General features: G+C 38.0%; 1 long non-coding RNA gene and 1 other non-coding gene across 6 annotated transcripts in view; both read right to left on the minus strand.

Annotated features, from left to right (window-relative positions):
* LOC141423433 (uncharacterized) overlaps positions 1-18,802 on the minus strand; it is a 79,528-nt gene that overhangs the window by 5,177 nt on the left and 55,549 nt on the right. For 2 of the 5 annotated variants that reach the window (XR_012448316.1, XR_012448319.1), the window contains exon 4: positions 10,902-10,990. The exons of 2 other annotated variants lie outside the window; for them this stretch is intronic. This is a non-coding gene — a long non-coding RNA (uncharacterized lncRNA). Of the gene's footprint in view, positions 1-10,842; positions 10,991-18,802 lie in introns of all 5 variants that reach the window. One more of the 5 variants, XR_012448317.1, reaches the window with a different exon arrangement.
* LOC141423630 (U6 spliceosomal RNA) lies at positions 4,203-4,309 on the minus strand. Its single transcript, XR_012448472.1, has one exon. It is a non-coding gene; the product is annotated as a U6 spliceosomal RNA (small nuclear RNA).

An 18,802-nucleotide genomic window follows, 5' to 3' on the forward strand; every position in this document is an offset into this window, starting at 1 on the left:
AATAAGATCTCTGTTGGATCCTCAAACCCTGCAAAAAAATAAGTATAAATAATCACTGTAGATAGAGAATGAAGCCAGAGAAGCATTATCACACAAAATCATTTCTGAAATTGAGACTATTAAGTATAAAACAGATAATCCCCACTTACTTGAAAGTGGCAAGAAAATAGGTACAATTGGACCAAGATAAAGATACTTATTTCCATACTTACATTTCATTTTAACAATTCTTGAAAAGTGATGTGTAAAGAAATGAATAGAACCTGATTGAAACAGAAACTTGGTCATGGTATGGCAATGCAGAGGGAAGACTGGATTTTATTGTAAATAATGTAATTTTTAAAATTCAAGAAACCTATTTATGCATCTTCCGTTAGCTCCATCATCTCCTCTACCTGCCCCAACATTAGGATATCTTTTCAATAAAAAGTAATAATACTAACTTAGGAGAGTAATTGACTTAATTTCAAAGGGAACTACTTCAAGCTGTTAAGAAAGGCACTCTACAACACCAGCTTATTATTACTTATGATTGCAATAATAATGATAAAGAATTACACAAGTAGGGAGTCCGTGTCCTGTCTGAAAGGGAGGAGGAAGGAGAAAGCCAGTGTGTTAACATTCCCTACAGCTCAACAGTGTGGGAAAGCAAAGGCAGGTAGGGGAGCAATTTTCCCTAATAGCTGCAATTCACTACTTGAATCTGTAGACACAGAGAATCATCAACTAACAATTACCAAAAAAAAAAAAAAAAGTAGGAGGAGGAGCCCATGCCCATTAAAATAAAACTTGAAGCGAGCATTGTGCTAGGACGTAACTGTATTGCACACTAGTCATACAGCAGTGGGCCTCTCGCTGCACTCTCTTAGGTCATTCATCTGTTAGCTGTTCTTGAGATTTTACAAGAGAGCTGGCAAAGTCATTTCCAATTCAAAGCTCGAACAGTTTGCCATTTAGGATTTAAGGTGTGTTTTAGGGAAACTGCTCCTGTAGAAAACCATCAGGGTGGGTAGAAGAGAGGAGACCCCTGGCCATTTAGATTAGCCAGTGTGAGGAGGTGGAAAGAAGTTAAGTCTGAAGGAGGTCCTTTCATGCACATGCTTGAAGGAGGTCATTGGTGTACCTTTTCCAGGGCTAGAAAAATAAAGCAAACAGCTTTTCCTGCTCACAAATGTGTTTTTTTAGTGTAGTTGAAGTCTGGCACAAAGATGCCTGGTGAATACTAGCTCCTTTTCCTTTGCACTAACTCAATTATATTTGTATTGTGATCTAGACAAAGCTACTCAGACACAGGAGTTGAAGAATATTGTTATCAGATCTGGTAGGATTGTGATTTCCCTCTAATACCTACTTGATTATTCACTAGAAATGCCTAATTCTGCATTCCTTTCTGCCCAAGAGACCACATACTCCTTAGAAATATGGGTATGCTTAGTCCAGTGATGTCTAGTCTGGTGTCTAGTAGAGAGAAAATAAAAGCAAGTATTCAAAGAATGACAAGAAGGATTTAGAGGGGTCTGTAGCCCAAAGCCCATTTTATGATCAAGTTGACTGTGTACAGTTGCCTATGACAACAACACAAGCAACTGGTGCCTTAGGAACTTTGCATAAAATGTCATGGCTCTCAGAGAAGCCATCATGGTCACTATGTGATAATGTGTGTGTCACCAAGGAGAAGGGAGAGGTGGAGGGTTCCCATTAACAACATACTGTGGCAAGAGGAGAGTAAAGTGTTAAACAATGTCCATAACTAACAAGAAGACCATGATGATTCTTGAGTCTGAGTACTTGGAATAAGGCTTACAACTCTGGGGTGGTGGGGAAGGCCATCTCTACCTGTCCACCGCTGAAAAATGACAGGGATCTGACACATGTGTTTCTAGGACACTTAGATGTTCTTTATGTTGACTGCATCCCCCAAGAAAGAAGGCAAGACAGACGCTGAAAAAATGTGGAGAGAATGCAGCTTGGGATGATCCACAGCTGTTGACTGGGTCTTGTCTCAAGCTCCTGAAACTGTGGTGTAGGCTCTATGCTCAGCAACAGCAGACAAATGAAGGGATAGCTATGTCTTCCCAAAGATGTCTTACTGTGAAGTTTCTCTTCTGTGGAAACTTTTTAGGCAAAAATTTTTACTTGAAAGTATTCCATCATAAGCTGTGACTTCTGAATTTCCTCTGTCTTTAGATGGCTTTCCTTCTGGAGGAGTCTCTGCCTTCTGCAGTGTGTGGTACCTGAGGTGGAGAACTTTGGAACCCATCTGAGGCTGCAAATGCTGATTTTTACTCATATGGGAGAATTTCTCAAGCCCCATGACACTCAAACTCAGAAAAAGGAAAACAAAAGTTGGGTTATTGAATGGAGAGATTCCCTGTAACCAAGAAAAATAAAATGTCTTCTGATCCATAGTTCAAGTGGAGATAGTCCCAGCTTATGAGGGAGGAGATTTCTTATCTCTGTGTATGAGACAATGGAGTCCCTTTCTCACCTTCAACTTCTTTTTGCTCCCTTAGTATTAAGTACCCAATATGTAACATCCTTGTTTTCCTTAGGGTAACACAACTTTTCTTCTCTCTGAGATATTCTACACAAAAGTCTCTATCCACTTCTGCTTCCTATGTCCAGTCTGATTTGTTAGGGTAAGTGAAGGGAAGATAGGATCAATTTGTACAGAAGAGAAAGAATAAAAATAAGAAGGAGAACAAGAACAAGAAGACAAAAAGATGGAAAGGAAGGGAAGGAGGGAAGAAGGGAGGGAGAGAAAGAAAAGAAAGAATGAAAGAAAGAAAGGAAGAAAGAGAAAGAAAAAGAATACTTTAAACACTTATAGCCTACTCACATTCTATACCTTCATAAACTGAATAATGTTCAATTTTTATCCATCCATCCATCAACTTCTTTAATAAGAAATATCTTGATCATATATTATGAATACAGACTTCCTAACCAGGTGAAGATACAGATAAGAATCTTGTACATATGCACTATGTTCTAATAGCAAGAAAGAAATACTACATATAGAAACAAAGAGTGGTCAGGAATAATTCTGTCCCCCAAAAGGGAACATTTCCCTCTGTCTAATATACAACAATTTATTCCTGCTCAAACTCTGTAATCATACATTTGATTCCTTCTAGGGAATACATTTGTCTCTCTCTCTCTCTCTCTCTCTTCTCTCTTTCTCTTTCTCTTTCTCAGCAAAAGATTGAAAGAGGGGGAAAAAAATAAACAAAATCCCTTGGCTTAGTCAGTTTTCATCACTGTGACAAAGTATCTGAGAAAGTCAGTTTTACAGCAAATCATCTTAAAGGAGACAGATTTATTTTGCTCACAGTTCCAGAGGTTTTAGTCTATGGTTGGTTGTTCCACTGTAATGGATCTAGGGTGAGGTAGAATATCATAGTATCAGGAAAATATGACACAAAAGGCTGCTTATCTCATGGCAGCTGGGAAACAGAAAGAATGGAAAGGGTCAAGGACAAGATACACCTTTCAAGGGCATGCCCCCATTGACCTACTTCCTCTAACCAGGAACCACCTCCTAGTCTCCATCCCCTCCCAATAACATCATGAAATTTTGAATCCATCAGTGGATTAATGCATGAATGTAGTCAGAGCCCTCATGATATAATCACTTTTTCAGGATCTCATTTCCTGGCAACTAAGTTTTTACCACATAAGCCTTTAGAAGACATTTCAGACTCAATTCATAACATTCTACCCCTTTGCCTTCAAAGACTCAAGTCTATTTCACTATGAAAATAAATTTAGTTCAGCTCTAAGAATCTCCAAAGTCTTAATAGTTCCATCATTGCTCAGAGTTCAATTCCAAAATTTCCTGAGACTTAAAGCAGCTCTTATCTGTGAGACATTATGAAATCAAAAAGCAAGTCACATGCTTCTAAGACATTCTAAAAGGGAGGAATGTGAATACAGAAAGGATGAATGGGACCAAAGCAAGAGTGAACCCAGTAGGAGAAACTCACATCTGACATGTGAAACTCACATGGTGGCATTTATGTAAGCTCCAAAGGAGTGGAGCAGCCTCACCCCTCTGGCCTTGCCACCCATATGGCCTTTCTCTTAGGCTAGTTCCACTCATGAACTGTGGCATCTCTTGGAAGATATTTCATGTTCACAACATCTTTACCTTCCTGGAGTCTCCATTTCAAATTTCCCTTCATTCTTACAGCTTCACACATAAAAACATGCAAAGCTTCACAAATTTTCATGTTATTCTTGTACAGGAGCCATGCTAATTTCCTCTGTGTTATTCTAATTTTAGTATATGTGCTATTGTTGTAAGGATGGTGAAATAAATACTGGGGAAACAACTCTCTAGGTGGCCCTGTGAGAGAAATGTGCTCCATAACTCTCTTTGCAAAACAAAGTCTCAAAGATGAGTTTATACCTCTATACCACAGAGCATGACGGGTGAGTCCAGTTCATTCCTGAGGTACCCTCAAGTCATCTTTCCGTTTTACTGGTGCAAAGTACATGGCTTCATTTTAGTGGTGCTAATCTCTTCAGCAATCACACTTTTCTTGGCCCCAGCTTTATACACTCTTCTTTTTTGGGCACATTACAAGTTTTTCAAATCCTTCTCTGCTTTTTGCTTCCAATTTTCACTATAAATCTGGCTGAAAGCAGCCAGCAATACTCAAGCCACATCCTAAATGCTAGGTATCCTTAAAATTTCCTCCATTGCATTAATCAGCTTCTCACAAAGTCTGAAGCCATCAGCAAATTGCAGACAAGTTCTTTACCAGAATATAATAGGAATGTCCTTTAGTCTGATTCCCAATGGAGTTCTCATTTCCATATGAACTCTCATTAGCATTATCTTTACTATCTACATTCCTATCAGCATTTTGGTCTTCTGAGCTGCCACCAGAATCACTCATTAAGCTCAATTTATAGGATTCTCAAACTTATCTGGTCTGTTTTTTCAAACTTTTGCAAATTCCTCCCACTAGCCAGTACAAGATTTTTAACCACATAGTCAAGAATAGTCACAGCACTGACTATACTTCCAATGCCAATTTTTCTGCATTAGTTTCTTTTTAGCACTGTGACAAAATACCTGAGGAAAAAACAACTTAAAGGAAGAAAGAGGTATTTTGGCCCACAGTTTCAAAGGTTTCAGCCCATGGTCAACTGGCTCCATTATGGAGACACATAACACGATGTTCAAAGGCATACCTCTGGCGACCTCCTTCCTCAGCCAGGCCCCACCTTCTAATAGTTCATTTAGCTATGAACTTATCAATGGATAAACCTATTAATGAAGTTGGTTCTTTCATGATCCAGTTTCTTCCCATTATCTCCACCAAATGGGGACCAAGCCCACGAACCTTTTGGGGAACACTTCAACAAAACATCCGTTTTCTAGCTTAACTCTTGATTATCCCCCAAAGGTCCATGTGTTAATGGCTTAGTCCCCAGAGTGACAAAATTGGGAAGAGGTGATGGAATCTTTAAGAGATGTGGCCTATGAGGAGATCTTTAGATCACTGGGTATGTGCCTTTAAAGAGGATTGTGGAACTTCAGTACCATCCTTTCCCCTCTTTTTGCTCTGTTTGTAAAGAGGTGAGCAGTTTTACTCCCCCAGGTACCCTTGCCACAATGAGCTACTTCCCCACAGACCCAAAGCAAAGAAAGCCCCTCAACAATAATAGAAACTTCCAAAGTCACGAGCCAAAATAAACCTTTGTCTTTATAAGTTAATTACCACATGTATTTTGTTGCAGCCACAGAAATCTGATTAAAGCAACCCCTAATCTAACTTGCAATTAGGCTTAGCTTAGTAACTAAGTACTGATCCCCAGGGTATGAGTCAAGGCAATGTGTGGTCATGTCTTCAAAGAGAAAAATGTTCTCTTTCTATGAATTAGCATATGCATCATTGTGGACTATATGCTTGAGAGTAAAACCCTATGAATGATGGAACAAGAAGGTAAAGGGATCCTAGTTCTCTGGCATGGAGAGCCATACCATCTTTTGAGGGCTTTCTGCTACATGAATGCATGTGAGAGGAATAACTTCTTGTTTAAGCCACTGTTATTCTGGATATCAAATATGCAGCCGAATATACACTAACTAACTTCCATATTTTTGTTCTGCACATCTGTACTTCATGGAGCTCTTCTTAATATTCATGAAACCATGTCATAGGAGAAGTGAAGAGGACCTTAGAATCACAAGTGCATGGACACAGAAGTAGTATCACCATTGTGATAATGTAGAATATATTTTTCTCATCCCTACATCCATCTATATTGTTTATACAATGTTTGACAACTCTACATGCATCAGATATCCATTGCTTCACAGCAATGAGTTGTACATGTGTGGAGTAAATATTATCCTTCAAATCATCCCTTAAGATATGCTGAAGGACATCCTAGAAATGTTGACCAAGGAAAAGGTGAATTTATAACACATGGGTTTAACAAATCTGGAAACTTGGAAATCTAAGATTGGCTTTGATTATTTCCTCTCATTCCCACATCAAATCCACTATCAAGTTCTTGGGACTCTATTCTGGATATACTGACGTCATTCTGTTTGCACGGCTACCACTCTAGTTCAAACCACCATCAAGTCTAGCATGGAAAGCTACTATTGTGTTCTCCGTGATTCTTCTCTTTCCTGCCTTATTTTTCTATAGTCCTTTTCTACAGAACCACCAGAGAATCTTAGGCTAATTTAAATTTAGGCATGTAACTTAAAACCCTTCATTGATTTTGCTTGTAAGTCCCATCTGTGCAAACCAGCTCCTACATCTCAGCCTTCTCCTATGCCATTAACTGTCTACATCATTCTCTCCAACTGCACTGGTTCTCTTACTCTTCCTTGAGTTTCGCAAATTCACAACCATCTTATACACTGAATTTCCTGGGATTTCCTCAGAGTTTAAACATCATCCTTGAAGTCATCATAAGACTCTCTCCTTACCTTTCAGATATCAGCTCTTCTAAGACAAATCTTTAATGACTCCTTAGTCTAAAGTTTCCCCCCATCCAGATCTTACTGTACATCCTAACTTACATTCTTCCTAGCAATTGCAATGAAACTTTACACGTTTTTTCTCTGCCTTGTTTGTCCAAAATCTGTGATCTTGGAGGCTAGCGGCAAGGCCATGATCCTCCCCTTCCTATCTGTAACCACAATATCTTGAAGAGGCCTCACAGAAAAACAGGTAGTCAATAAATATGTTTTGTATTTTAAAGTGAATGAATGAAATAACACTAATCTGAGATGAACAGGTACTCAGAACCTTAACCCAGAGAGAAAATCTCCCTGTCACCTGTTAGTTAATAAACAATAACATCAACAAACAACAAAACTAAACAAGATTCTTTTGGACAAAAGAATCAAGTGAACAGTTTAAAGTATTTAAGCCAACCCTACTTCAAATAAATGAGCAAATTAAAAATGAACAAATATATAGATTCAAAAGGTCAATTACTAACGATTTTCTCCAGTTAAATGACTGTTGGTTCTTACTGTTACAAGACTTGCATTTACTGGGCTGAGGACATCTTCTAGTCTGACTGCCCCCACTAACTTTTCTCAGGTGACCCATTCAACTTGTCCCTTCACTCAGAATAATGCTATCCCCAGAATTCTACCACCACAAGTTGGAGGCACACAGAGCAACAATTACAGCCATTTGTCTCTCAACAGTAAGAACAGCTGAATTTTCACGTGGGGATCCCAACACATCTAAGATGTGTTCTTTTTTTCCTCTCTGGAAATGTGAACACAATCTCAGGGATACAATAGAAGGAGTACCAATAAAGTCTATGCTGTCAACCTCACAAACAGCCTCATTATTTGGTGACTGTAAACATGGCTTGAAATCCTGCTCCTGCCAAGCTGAAGTCTTCAAATGCAATAGTTGAGTGATTGAAAATCTAAGATTACAGTAGAAGGAGTGAGGAGTTATTTATAGCTCCTGCTCATCCACTAAAAGCCCCTGGCCAGAAACAGCTCTTGGTTTGAAGGAAAGTAAATTTCTTCTACAGGTGAAAATAAATGTGTTTTGTTGGAAAACTAGGCAGGGATTGGGGCAGGGAAAGCATGCCTGGCAGGTCTGGGGCAGAGATGGAGGGAAGCCATTCCTAAAACCAGGGAGGTCCCCTTCTGACAATGATCAGAGCAGGCTGCTCTAACACTTAGATGTTTCACCCACTGCACAATGACAATAGCCACACCACTGTGGAAACAAATCCCCCCAAGTTACATTTCCCTCTAATTGGTAATTGTATCATCTTTGATGTCAGGTCCTTGTTTTAAAATGATACTTGGAAAACTGGGTCATACAGCATTGAAATTAGAAGTGCCAACACCCTGGTTCCCTATCTGAGGACATGTGACCTCAGCTGGGTGACTGAAATAAATTTATCCTGGATTGTCTTCAACAGGGAGTTGTTCTTGAATTGTGACTTCAGGTAAGAAAAAATTGGAATGAATTTCCTCAGTTTTTTATGTAGTTCTCTATTTAAGGTAAACACACATTCCTTCATTCAATTATTAGAAATAATATATTGAAATATTTTTATGCAATGGCACCTGTAGTTTAGCTACTTCACATTTCCACTGAGGAAAAGCAAAGAACAATGATAGAATACCATGGAGCCCGATGGTAGAGGTAAAAGTGTAGTGGGGTGAGGGTGTAGTGCTGTTGGGGTGCCTTGTAATAAGTTTTGGAGACAACGTGACAAAAGTGGAGATCACAGAAAATAAGTAGAATGAGCAACCCAGGCCTAAGTTAAAGGTAGAGGGATTAAATTAGTGTTTATTACTCATTTAAAATATGTAGAAAGATAGATATATGGGAGTATCTTTAAAGAAATTGACTGTGAGAATGAGGAATGTGGGAAGGTTCCTCAAAGAGTAAAAAGAAATTTATGAACTTTTTCCCCTAAGAAAGTAATGCACAAAAACAATGCATGCATATGTGAATAAATGAATAAAAATTTTTTTAAAAAAAGAAAGCAATGCACACAAACAAATTCACATCCCTGAAATGCAATCCCAAAGTCACAGAAAGCTCCACGGCAGCCTCAGGTTGACAATCTGCAGGGTGATGTTAGTCATAATTCCCTTTGTTTCCTTTCAAGTAAGGTTTCTCCAAGTAAAGGCTTTAAGCTGCCTGTACTAAAAACTCAGGAGAGGTTTGCATAACATGCAGATTCCTGGGGCTCCAGCTCTGCATTCAGGCTCTGCATTTTAACAGACACACTTGCGTGATTCTGGAGCAGTGAAGTTCTTTAGAGCTCTAAACCCAGGGACATTTCATGTGATCCCTCTGTTTTGAGCTAGGGATGGCGTACACCTGCATCTGATGAGAAGCGTAACGAGCTTTACACAGAAAAAAAAATCGAGTTAGAAGAACCCGATTCTTGCTCTTCCTTCCACAAGTTCCACACAGCGAAGCCCAGCTCTTGATAGGAGCAGCGTTCCTGCTTCCTATTTCCTGTGGATTTGTCTTACCTGCCTAAGATGATTGCAAAGCCCTTGGTCCTTTGGTCCTAAGTTCCCATCTTGTATCTCTCAGGTGGCTGGGCACATGAACTGTGCTTAATAAGTATTCATTTGTCAGTTGTGAACTCAGCTTTCTCCTTCCTTCCTTTCTTTCTCCCTTTTTCTTTCTTTCTTTCTTTCTTTCTTTCTTTCTTTCTTTCTTTCTTTCTTTCTTTCTTTCTTTCTTTCTTCTTTCTTTCTTTCTTTCCCTCTCTCTCGCTCTCTCCTTCCTTCCTTCTTTCCTTCCTTCCTTCCTTTCCCTATAACAGAACTAGCCAAGTGCTCTGTCATTCCACCAGGATCTAAATGCTTTTTATCTGTCTTCTTTTTGCATTTTGTTTTAGGTTGCACACTCCTGTGTCTACATTATCTGGTTTACTTTTTTAAGAAATGTTTTGTTAGATTTATCCTCAGCTTCATGACTCTCTTCCCTGTTTCTCTTGTTTTTTTTTTTTTTTCTTCACCCAAAGCCCTTTATGCTGAGCAAACAGAATAATCTGCACATGCACATCTCTCTCCAAACTCCAACAGGGCTAGCAGGTGAGCATCCCAACACTGGCCTGGTACAGCTGGTCAAGTGGTCCAGAGCACAGGCAGGAATTGTGTATGTAGTTCTCTTGTCTGATGGGCCCCAGGTCTAGCATGCTCAGGGAGGAAGCCACAAGCACAAATGTTTGCCTTGCTGGCTGGAAGTCCTAAAGGAAACTGCCTGCTGATTGATGATAACTTGTATAATGACAACAAGCATTCAAATGCTGCCAGGCATGAGCGAGACCCTGCAAGCTCCCCTATGCCATCCCTTGCTGGTTGGCCAAATCCTTTATCTTCTAGCTTGCAGGCAACAAGGACAGCAAGAGCCAGGAAGTATCTGATCCAATGATGCCTAGTATAACCCCAACAATTTTAACACTCGGGAGGGGCAAGGAACTGGCTTGATACTTTCAAATTTACATAGAGGCTCAGTGCAGACTTGAAACTCATATATTGGAATATCAGAATTGGATATGTTAATATTTTTATGTTTTATGGACAAAATGGAGGCAGATATGGAGCTAATGTAATTGACTTCTAGAAAACATTTCTCTTCCAATCAGCCCAGATTCGAGGAAAGCACACTTATGAGTACTATCTTCGCATTGGTATTAAAAAAAAAAAACATCAGTATGTGTCCTTTGAAGTTAAAATAGCCTGCCAAAGTGTTAAAAATAACAATATTGAGTGGAAGATGAGCAATATGCAATTTTCACATTAATATCCCTCAAATCACTCTCATCCAGTTCCACAGCCATTCATGTAGTCAAAACGCTTACCACCTCTGTTGTGAGCTATTTCAGTGGAGTACTACTGGTTGCTTTCTTTGTTGGTTTACCTCATCATGATCCATTCTCCACATAGCAACAAGATTTTCCAAATTCATCCTAGATCAGCTTATTTTTCTCATTAATTCTCTTACGTTGGCTGTAGGGAAAATGTCCAGAAAGCACATCATAAATATTCACTTCTCTCCAAATGCAGACAAACCTTCCCCCAAAAAATAGGCTCCTAAGCTTCAACATGGTTGAGATTCTATCTACGTCCCCTTGTATAAGGAACAGAATCATTCTTTATCTCCCACCTTGGAGTGCTTTTTGTATCTGTAGACTATTGCATTACCACACTGAGTTCTACAGAATGTCAGTCATGAGACATGTTCACTGGAACTCTTAAAAAAGTGATTAAAGAAATTTGAGAACTGGTAAAGATCACTATAGCACACTATCATACCAGAGGCTCTGAGAAATCATATAATAAAAGAATATATTTTGCTTATTTAACCAATCATTTCCCAAGCATAGCTAAACTCACAATACATTTTTTTGGAAGCACATCTCAGTCAAAATTCTTAGGGCTGCAATTTACAAAAAACAAACTCAGATTAGGTTAAACAAACAGTTTGCAGCTTGAATGGCTGGTGAATACAATGGTGGATTATATACTTGATTATAACTCAGTGGTTCTCCGTGGAAGCAATGTTGCCTCTCCTCAACCCATCAAGAGATATTTGACAATATCTGCAGGGTTTTGGATGTCAAACCTGTAAGAAAGGGAGTACAACTGGCATATTCTGGGTGTACATCAGTTCAGAACATCCCCCCACAACAGGGAAATATTGAGCCCAAAATGTCAGCTGTGCTGTGAGAAACCTTGGTTACAACTAAGGCCAAACACTGGACGTCATTATGAATTCTTCAGTAATCATCTCTCATTCCTACAGTCAGAGCCTGCTTTTATCTTTGTCTGCATATTAGGAAATGTGACTATTGTTCACGTGGTACTCACTTATTTTCAGGTCCTTTACCTAATGGAGAAGTCTCCCTCACGAGGATTTTTTTAAAAATACAAAAGAACCCACTTAATTTGTCCACGTTTGATCATGCATTCACTACAAAATCACGGATGTTAGGACGATCACAACAAAGACCATGTCTGTATCTTTTGGGAGATGGCATGAGAGTTGTGGTTAGGTAAAGAACCTGAATTAGTCAAATAAAAGTAATGTTTATCACACTTTCTTGGAATTCATTTCTTTATTTTAAATGAAAGAGATCATTTATCTCATAAAACAGCACTCTGATACTTATTTTTAATGCATACAAAGGATTTGACTGAAGGTTTAAAACGTGGGTGATATTTAGTAAATGATAGTGTTATGATAGGTAGCTATTCGATGATGGCTAAAAGACAGATAAGAAAGTAATATAGCTTCTCAACCTCTGACACAAAAATCTTACTATAATCTGTGGACCAGAAATCAGAACAGAAAGTACACTATTTTATTCTTGGTTTTCATTTTGACTTTCAAATATCAGCAATTGGGTTTTGAAACTCACTTGCTTATAGAAATATATATACCATAAACTGATTAAATGTCTCATAGTTATGGTCTCAGAAGTCAACTTAAAGTAGTGAAATGTATATAGTTGGAAATGCTTGGTGTCAACACAGAATTTAAATCATCAGGCCAATTAAGTTTAATTATTAAGTGAATGGTAATACTTTCCCTAAACATTGGGAAAGTTATATTAAAATCCATTTTCAAATCAGAAAGTAACACTTACTGTCAATCAGTGCATGCTTATTTGAGGATCTGATCATGAAAAAATACAGAGATTAAAAATATTGGTATGAAGTCAATACTTTCCTGATATTCTGAATATTATACTTGGATTCTGCAAAAAGCTTTCCTTTTTAACTAGTACAAACTTAAAAAAGACCTTTTCTGAAGGTCATGAATAAGATCTAGTAAAGGTTCCAGAACATATGATTTGGAGGTGATTCACAAATGGATTCCCAGAGACCTCCTGTCAATTACTGGTCAACTAACAAAAAAAAAATCTTACTGTGCTCTCTTCCTATATGAAGAGCACATAATGGTTTCTCCTGTTTGACACAAGATTTTGTGGAAGCTACAAAAGGTGAACAGAGAGATAAGCACCCAGCTACAGAGATAAGCACAGAGGGAAAATCTTACAATGGCAGTCATCAAAGAAAGTCATCTTGTTGGGTATAAAAATCACAGAGTAGTTACACACAGGGAATGATTTACAAAGACCATTACAAATTTCACCCACTGAGCTACAGAAATGCTTCTACTGAGCTAAAATTTTGCTCACTGGGATACAGATGAAGTAAAAGATGCTAAGCAGAATAGAAAGAAAGATTATCAGTAATAGCCAATGTTAAATTACATTTTCTTATGCTCAAGTAGGATCAATTTCATAATAATTACATTGTAATGAAGGCATATATTACCATATGTTTGTTTTGCAAAGATATTTCATTGTGATGTTTCCACATATGCATTCAGTGTACCCCATTCATATTTTTATAGAAAGAAGTTCTTATGGATCCTGCTCCCCTCTTCGTTACCTACATGGTCGAAGCCCTTTTGGATTGTCTTGCCCATCACACCCTCTCCCAGCCTTTGCCCTTCTTAGGATTCAATGCAGTATTTCCACGATTTCTAAGTGTTGAAAAATTCAATTGATCTGTAACTTTTGTAAGAGAAGGACAGCTAAAATCTCAGTACTTCTCATTTATATACTAGTCACTGGGCTAAGTCAATTTTTTCTAGTTTATGTAAACTTAACAACAAACTTGAGATATTTATATCATCCTTTCCATTTTATTTTCTTTTATTCCACATTTGAGAAAAATGAGACTTAAAGAATATAAAAAGCTTTCCAATGTTATATATCACAATATCAAGTGGCATATCAAGTGCAAATGTTTAAGAATACACTCAATTTTACAGGATAAATGTACACTGTTTCATTAGTTATATAAAGCTCTCTGTAAGTGTCTCTATTTCTTTAGAAAATAGAATAGCCAATTTAAGATAGGCAAATATTAAAGATTTACATTGCATACAATGTTTTTTTTGAAGGCCAAAGAATGAGTAAGACCAAAGGATTGTATGAAACACATAAGAACTCCATTATAGCAATTTTATTGTGGAAAGTGAGAGGATAGAGAATAGTATTGGTCTATTTTGTCTCATGAAATATTTAAATTGACTGTCTATGGGCAATTTTACAAAGTAAATGTATGAAAACCCATAATTTTGTGGAGCCATTTACCATTAAACAGCATTTTTGACATAAGACAACATGATATAGTGACTCCCCTCAATATAATCCATTACTAAATTTCAAAGGTAACTTTCTAGCTTCATAACAATCACCTTTTAACAACTCACATATTTCTAAATTGTGTGTAATTAAGTGTTTCAAAATCAACATAGCCAATTAAAGAAACTGCCTATTGTCATCAAAAATGAAAATGATTAATTCCTAAAAGGCATAATTTTGAGAGATTCTTTTGGTTTGTATTAATATTTTCTTCCTGCCTCTTTCCCCATCCCTCACTCAAAAGGAATTTTTAGGATGAATTTTGGGTACAGATATCTGCCAAACTATATATCAATAAAAGTGTTCACATCCAGCACCATATCTGTGTTCATAAGATATATTTATGCAGTTAGGTGGCCACCGGTGAAATTTCATCCATATCCTCATATTCCCCTTCCCCAGCTAGGTCAAGCAAACATATTTTCAAGGTATATATGAAATTACTTACTTTTCTTCATAAAAAAGAAAGAAATTTAAAACATTGATTTTACATTCAGGTCAATACTTGTACATTATCTGAAGGAAATTTCCAAAACAGCCATGGCAATAAAGAAAAAGTGAACTTGAGTTTTTTGTTTTTTTTTTTTTCCATTAGGAGACTATACTTATTCTGTCATCATCTTCAAGCGATGTCCCCTCCATCAGAAACACAGCCCAGGGTATATATATAAATCAAGTGGTGAGTACTAGAATAACTAGTCTTTTTTACATCTCCTATCCCTTCACCTTCCCTTACCTATTCTCTGGGGCTGGAATTCTTTTAAGCATTCTTCTTACTGTCACTGAGAATATTTCTAACTGGCAACATCTGAATTTCCAAAGGTGGACAAAGGCAGTAAGAGGGACCAGAATTCTTAGCAAAGTGCCCAAACATATTAAGACTTCTATGCAAGAAAGTAAATTATAAGTGTATTTGTTTCTACAAGTAATTTGTATATAACCTCAAAGTGGAGCCACATTTCTCAACCTTGGAACTGTTGATATTTTGTACCACGTAATTCTTTTTGTCTCATTCAAGGCTGTACTGTATATTATAGGACGTTTAGCTGCATCCCTGGCCTCCAGCCTCTAGATGCCATTAGCACTCTCCCAACCTCCATCCTCTCCACACCACAAAACCCCCAGCAAGTTGTGATTCTCACGATCTCCAGACATTGCTCTGGGTCAGGGAAAGAAAGAGAAGTTCTAGAGGACAGATTGTCCCCACTGAGAATCACTGAACTAAAGTCTTGATAAGAAACATGGACTGGAAACATTTCTCTTCTAGGACAGAAGCTTTTGGTGGGCAAGAGGTCTGTCTGTCTTCTTCAGGCCACACTCTAGCACTCAGAACCATGTGTGCCATATAGCAAGTAACCAGTGAATAGTTGTGAAATAAACAAAAGGTTAAAATGTGTAGCACAAAGATATTCCATTTGTAAAAGAAATACTATACAGCTGTCAAAAGTGCTAATATGTTTCATTTATTTCCCAGATTAGATGAGAATGAGATATTAAGTGAAAAATGACAATTACAAGAACTATGACTAATTTATTTCCCATTTTGTAGTATGAAAAGGTGTATCTTGAAGTGTGTATAGAAACTGAGGCTATAAGAGGTAGCAGGATGACAGACTATTTTACTTTCTTCCTATGCTTAGTTACATATTACTGTATGTAATGCTTTTATAATGCAAAGTTCATAGAAGACATAATAAAGCCTAGTAAAACACCAGAGAAAATCTTATCTAACTCCCCACCCTGCATAACAATGATCTCTAGATACTCTTTAGAGTTCTCCCAGAGGCCATTCACTGCTCTGAGAAAGGTGCTCTGGATAACACCTGTCACCATCTAGAAATCACTGTCCGTATGTTCAGAAGAACTGTGGGCAACACAGGTATTTAGAAAAAAATGTTATGTCCCAGTACTTGACAAGTATAGAACCTAATTGGAAAAGTAAGGCCTATACACAGGGTACCATCAAAGCAACAGGAAGCAATTTATAATGAAATGTTGAATTGTGTTGAGAACCCTGCTTCCACAGAGGAAAAGATCAAGGAATTAGTCCGCTGAAGCAAATGGAACTTGAATTCAGCTACGGAGGATGAGTAAGACACAGATAGAAGGAGGATGAGCATCTCCAGGAAGAATGAGAGACAACTATTGTGAATAACAGCACAAGGAGAAAAGATGAGGACGGGTAGATGTCTATCTCTGAAACAAGAAGGTGTAAGGGCCACCTACCAACTGCAAGGCAGTTGACTTCTTAGGAGAGACAATTGCTTGATAAGTAGGACAGTCCCACCTTTTAGTTTATTTGGAAGATAGCACCAAATAGGAGAAGCACTAGTCCTCACACACAGACCCCCTCGGGGACATCGGATCCCAGGAACTTTTACCAGTGTATTCTGTTTCTCAATGGCCTTATTAAAAGGGACCACACCCACATATTCCCAAGCAATACTATGGGACAATGCTGCTCCAGTGGAGAACTGCTAAGGCCTGAAATCCGTTGTCTAGCGTTAAAGGGTTAGGTGTGTGGTTCCTCTACTTCCTACCTAATCTTACCTGATCTCTGCACAATTCAGGACCCTCATTGTGGGAAAGCAGGCTCTCCCATTTCTTAGGAGTCTAATTAATTGTAAGCAAGTTACTCTACCTGTAAGACAGGGATGTTAGTGAATGGATGTGTTGTCAGTTGAATTGTGCCTCCCCACCCCCCTGCCAGGAAGATAAATGGAAGTCCTATTCCTTGGTACCTGTGAATGTGCCTTCCTTAGAAAAATGGTCTTTGCAGATCGTTATAATCAAGTAGAGGTGAGGTCACACTGGATAAAGATGGCCCCATCCCAATATAACTAGAGTCATTCTAAGAGGGAATTTAAGCACAGAGATTTACATGGAGACTCCATGTGGAAACAAAGGCAGAGATTAGTTATGTGGGAGCAAGCCAAGAGGCATCAGAGATTGCTAGCAAACTGCCAGAAGTAGGAAGATTCCCAACAGTCTTCAGAGGGAGCATGGTTCTGAAAGCACCTTGATTTGGGACTTCTGCAATCCAGAACCAGGGACAATCACTTTCTGGGCATTGCCACAGTAGCCCTAGGAAACTAGTGCAGCATGCATGAACACACTAGTGAAAACCTGGTAAGGGCTGTAGTCTAACAGATTGCACTGTGTCAATCAGTATAATGCAGTAGAGTTATGTAAGATGTCACTTTTGGGGGAAGTGAGGTGATGAGTACCAGGACTTCTGTGTCCTGTGTTTGCAACTTTGTGTGAATCTGTAATTATTTCAAAATTTTAAAAATAGAACTATCGAGAAAATCGATGAGATAATACATGTAAAATGTTTTATTTATTAAACTCCTTAAACAGTATTGCTGGGATTATTTTTTAAATCAATAGGCTTAAATCCATGCTAGAGAATCCTGATTGAGTTAGAGGACTGGAGGTGTAAAATCATACAAAATGTCGATTATAGAATTGCTGTGAATTATTCGGTCATATTGACCTTCAGACACACAAGGCAGCACATGACAACAGATTCTTTGTGCCTGGTTTTATGTAATCATTCAACTGTAATTTTTCTTGGCATATTCTATCCAGTGCTGTAGAATTTGACTTCTCAGTTTGTACAGTGGGTTCTTTGTGATTTTATTCACTTCCTTGGATCCTGGTTGGTGATTTAAGTATTAGTGTGTGTTTCTATACATATATATGTTTATTTCCTGATTTTCTTTACTGTGATTTGTTTTCCTATTTTAATCATATCAAGTTAGCAATAATGAAACCATTACAGCAGATGAGTAGCCACTGCTGCAAGCTGGCATTGGACTTTGTATCCCATAGTTTTGAGTGTAAACTGATAACTCTGGTTATCACCTTACATGTGAACATGTAAAAAACTACATGGAGTTATGGTTTAACCCTGACAATGAAGACCATCCAAACTTTTAGCATTAAGCTACTTCTTATTCAGGGATTTCTTTTGATTTGAGCATTTCATGGGTTTCAGCAAATAGTCTGCTTTTATAGGTAGAATATCTACCAACCATGCTGTAAAGAATGAACAAAAACTGGGGCTGGATAAAGGAGGTAGGGAAGTTGCGGTACACTGAGTGCTTGAGCTCTGTTCATCAATCTACTCAATTGAAGAATACACACTAAGTATGTTTTATGCATCAGGTATTAGAATTGGGGTTACCACTGTAAATAAAATAGTCAAGTCCCTGTTCTCAAGAAGTCTTTATTCACAACTAGGGAAAATATAAGAAACAAACAATGAAATAAGTGTGATCAATTCTAGTTTGTAAGTAACACAAGAAAATCAACTCAAGCAAACTGGTCACTGTTGGAAGATTGACAAGTGAAGTAAAGGAGTGTCATCACAGGATACTCATTAAAGAGGTGACTTTTGAGCTGAGACCTGGATAAGGGGGAACCAGTCAAGCTAAAATTAAGAGTCCAGACCAAGTGAATGCAAGAGCCACAAAAAAGAGTACTTATGTCATGTAGGATGACAAATAAAAGGCCATTGAGACTGATTTAAAAGGAACAAAAGCCCAAGTTACATGTCATTTATTCAGTCAGTGAGGAATCACCATATGGAAAGTCT

This window comes from Castor canadensis, chromosome 5, assembly GCF_047511655.1.
Source record: "Castor canadensis chromosome 5, mCasCan1.hap1v2, whole genome shotgun sequence".
In the NCBI taxonomy this organism is placed as follows: Eukaryota; Metazoa; Chordata; class Mammalia; order Rodentia; family Castoridae; genus Castor; species Castor canadensis.